This window comes from Rosa rugosa, chromosome 6 (genome assembly GCF_958449725.1).
Source record: "Rosa rugosa chromosome 6, drRosRugo1.1, whole genome shotgun sequence".
NCBI lineage: Eukaryota > Viridiplantae > Streptophyta > Magnoliopsida > Rosales > Rosaceae > Rosa > Rosa rugosa.
The window spans coordinates 19,830,918-19,835,322 of NC_084825.1; the positions used below are offsets into that span (position 1 = coordinate 19,830,918).

The 4,405-nt window shown below is 35.8% G+C and overlaps 1 long non-coding RNA gene across 5 annotated transcripts; it reads left to right on the forward strand.

The window, feature by feature from the left end:
- The first annotated feature begins 400 nt into the window (after positions 1-400).
- LOC133717534 (uncharacterized) lies at positions 401-3,767 on the forward strand. Of its 5 annotated transcripts, none has more exons than XR_009849704.1 (9): positions 401-881; positions 1,330-1,380; positions 2,012-2,139; positions 2,321-2,393; positions 2,551-2,659; positions 2,770-2,894; positions 3,136-3,270; positions 3,599-3,638; positions 3,758-3,767. It is a non-coding gene; the product is annotated as an uncharacterized LOC133717534 (long non-coding RNA). The 5 variants fall into 5 exon arrangements; XR_009849705.1 differs by having other exon boundaries at positions 3,195-3,270; XR_009849707.1 differs by lacking the exon at positions 3,136-3,270.
- Positions 3,768-4,405: the final 638 nt, after the last annotated feature.

Below are 4,405 nucleotides of genomic sequence, written 5' to 3' on the forward strand. Positions count from 1 at the left end.
CCTAGATGCTATTAAATTGGACAACAGTTTAGTTACTTCCGTTGTAGGAGTATACCTGCAAATCATCATACAATGGTTTTTAATGTCCTATTGTGCAAGTGAGTACCAAAATTTGGAGATGGCTCCAAAATGACATTCATTCCCCCCAAAACGAGAAAATTTGGCTTCAATTGTTTGTTATGCTTGCAAGTTCCAACAACAGAATGAACTATTTCTGTTGTGTGAATGAGAAATGACTAGCCTAAGCGCGAAACCTAACATTTTGATTGCAGAGGCGGGAAATTTCTATCTTTTATTCCCTCAGCTAAGTAACAAATCAGACAATGTAAACGTATCTATACATTGTCTGTCTGTGTTTAAAAAAAAAAAAAAAAAGTTAATGCCTATTGCCTTAGCCAACTATAGGGCACACTCAAACAAAGTTAACGCCTTGGCCATTTTCCTATCTGAGAGAGAAACCTCGAGCTTTTCTTCATTTCGAGCAAAATCTGGAGCTTTTCTTCACCATCTTCTCAAAACACTTAGCCATCACAAATCACCATCTTTCAAAGTCTGGATTTAGGTTCTATTCGATTAGGGTTCGATTTGGGTTCTACTCGATTAGGGTTCGAGTTGGGGGTTTTTCATTCTGCTGAAATGGGGGATTTGGGTTCTGACCAATCGAGTTGGGTTCTACTTGATTAGGCTATTTCTTCAGCCCCAGAGAGAAGATAAATCTCATTCTTTGCAAGATCCGCACTGGGTATTTCTTCTCTTCTTCTCTTCATTCACACCTGTTCTCTCATCTCTCTTCTCAAATTCACCAGATCCGCCAAAGACGCAGTCCACACCGGAGCTCCGCCTTGCCCTTCCTCCTTCTCTTTTCTCCTCCCACCCCGATGGTATCACTTTCATCTTTATCCTCTCAATTTTGCTTGAAATTCGCTTCATGTTCAGTGCTTTTTAGATTCCTTCGTTGTTGATTTTACTTTTCTGGACCGCTAGTAGCTCTTTTGTTCTTGATTTTAGTAGAAATTGCCTTTGTCAGATGATGAACTGAACCCAAGGTTTTCGATATTGCAATGGGTGTTTGTGTAATTTGGAGACGATGGAGTGATGGGCATTGGGTAGTCGATGACTTGTGGATAATCTTGTAGTTGTTGATGGAGTGATGGGTATTTTGTTTCTGATTTTGTTTTGGGTAGTTGCTGATTTGCTCATAAATTGAAAGCCATTGGGTTTTGTGGGTTGTGTTTCTGGGTTTTGGGGGTTGTGTTTGAGGTATCTGTAATGGGTTTTGAGGTAGCTATAATGTGTTTGAGAAGCTAAGCGCCTTCTTCTTCTTCACAGAGAACTAGAAAGAGAACGGGAAGCTCTCAAGGCCTCAATCATCTTCTCCAGGTAATAATCAAACCTCTCTTGCAGTCTTTTTTTTTTTTTGAAGAAATCTTTCAGTCTTTCTATTCAATTGGAATTGATTTTCTTTCAGCAATTGCAACCAGAAACCATCATTGTTTCAATCACTGATATTATCTCTGCAACCGCTTTTTACTCAATGTGGTTTGGTTTGTAGGTCTCTTTACTCAATGTGAAATTTTAGGTTGTCAATTTGATATGCATTAGTTGAAAACAGAATACATGCAGATCACAAGGTTTTTCTGCAGTAAATATATTTGCAGTTGTGTTAATCAAGAATCTCGGTAGCAATTAAGCAACAAGTTAAGGTTTAGTTTAACTATCTTGTCTTTGGTTGCTCAATATCAAGTAAAGGTGAGACCCTTGTTTGTGGTTTCTGTTAGACCTGGGATTAGATTGACTACATTAGTTTTGGAAGGTGAAGGCTAGGTAATAGCTATTAACTCAATACTGGAAGGTGAAATTTTGAGGAGAAGCATTAGTTCTGGATGTAGAGTGAGAGTGGATACATTGGTCTTGTGGAAAATAAAAACTGTTATGTAGGATATAGTTTACTTTGTTACTTTGTTAATTTTCTCATTGTTAATCACAAATGTCCACTGGTTGTTTTCTATAGCCCTACATTTTTGGAGGATAAATCACTAATTCCTGTCAACCTCTGGATGAACAATGCTCAAGCTAGATCAAGCACTCACTATGATCCACACCATAGCCTTCTCTGCTTAGTTTCTTGCTGTAAACAAGGTCAAATAATTTTCTCTGATCTTTTGAATGTATTGGGCTGCTTCCAACTTCATAGTGATTATATATGTTTATATAAAGAATGACTTGGATTGAAGAAAGAAGTTTGTTCAATTTTGCACGACTATTGTCTATTAGAGTTCTCTTTTTTTTTTTTTCTAAAACAAACTTGTATGCTTCACAGTGGTTTTATGGCCTCCTTCAGCAGCTCTGGTGTTATACCCTATGCCAATATATGGGGATGCATCAAATCATAGGTACGGTACTTTCAGCAGAGTATGAATGCAGATCAAATCTCTTTTCTTTTCTCTACCTACTTGAAAGTTTATGCTTCTAGTCTATTTTCTATCTTTTCTTTTTCTACTTACTTTATGTGCAGTCTTCCAATAGTTGAATTGTACCCCCTCTTGGCAGTTCTGTTCCTTTAGACAACATTGACTTTTCTAATTATCCAAGAGCAGAATCTTCAATGGAGTACTCGCATTCTTCATGCAGGGGATGCACTATTTATTCCTGAAGGCTGGTAAGATTTAAAATCCATGAACAGTATTTTGTTAGGCGTGCTCTCTCTCTCTCTCTCTCTGAACATATTGCAACTATTTCTTTCCTAATTGCTATTTCTGTTCTCTACAGGTTCCACCAGGTGGATAGTGATGATCTGACAATCGCTGTCAACTTTTGGTGGCAATCAAACATAATGTCATGCATGTCAGAACACATGGATGCATATTATTTGCGCATCATCATCATCATCTTGAGTACGTATTTCTGAGACTCAAATCGATAATGGTTTTTTTTTTTTTTTTATGACAACAATACAATTGTTGCTGGCTTTGAGTTCTTGAGTTACGTTTTAATAGAGAACTGTCTCCCAAAATTTTGTTTATCATTTGAACTGTTCCTTTTTTTTTTCTTTTATTCTTTTTTATTTGGTAAAAAGACACTAGACAAACTTCACACGTGTGTTGAGTTTTTAAAGAAAGTTGTGATAAATATTAGGAGATAAATTATGATAAGCAACAGAGCTCTGGGAACCGTAATCCCCCATTTTCCAACAGAACCCAACAAAGCTGCTCCGAAATAAAGACATCATGCTCTGAACTCTGGACAATAAACAGGGCACCTATGCAACAAGTAAGGGTTAGCAATGACTAGGTTAGCTCAACAATGTTCAAGTTATGATACAGATTTTTATGATGTTCACTTTAAAAATTTTGAATTATTTCATTTTGTCAAGTAATAAATTTCTATAGTTTAACTATTACTCAAGGAAATTGATAGAACTATATTTCTTTTTAAAATTGATATGTATTGGTCATTGATTGACTACCACAATCAGTGATTGTGATCTCTTTAGAATGGTAGATCTATGCTTGTGGATCATTGATCAATACACTTCATGCTGTCAATTGTTGTGAATCTCCGAGTTACATTATCTTAGTTGTAAAACCTTTTATTTCAGCAAGAGGAAGCCTGGAACGCATACCCAATATGCAAAACAGGTTTGGCGTGTCTTTATCTTGTTATTTTATGTGTATATCAATTGTTAAACAATCTTAAATAATTTATCTAACAAAGTTTTTGACTCTGGTTTCTCTGCAATGGATGCCCAATCATACAGTAATCAAGGTAACATTTCTTGTCTCTCTTGAAATAATAAGTATTCCATGTATATAGTTTGCACTTGAAGACTGCTGAAGAAGCATTATTTGTTTTGTATGTGTGCATTGCCCATATTCGCCAAATTACAGTTGACCATTAAACCTGTTCATAGGGCTGACAATGGCCATTTCATATTTGAGTAACAAGTTTGGTATATCTATCATTTTTGTATTTTTCTCTCAAGTTTACTTTATGTATTTTACTTTGAACATTTTGATATTTTACAATGGTTTTTATGTCTGAGTACAAAATGAAACTTATAAAACGTACAATAGTTTTTGCTTAATTTATTTAATCTGGGTTGGTTGATTGATGAAAACCTCTATGGGGTTGTATTGAATTCGGATACACCACTTAAACTTGTTGGGGTCATATCATTAATTCCTAGTTTCAGGGAAAAGAAAAAAAAACTGAGTCTGATTTTTTGCTTTAGGAGGATCTGTTTGTCAAGTATTTCCGTCATATGAAAGCAAGTCATATTGTTAACTTTGGTTCACTGTCGTTTCAGGTTTTAGTTGAGAAAATGGGGCTTCCTGAAGCATCTTGAAGTGTGGGATCAAGTAATATGGATTTACTAGGTAAGCCAAACTCTAGACTTGAAATGGTT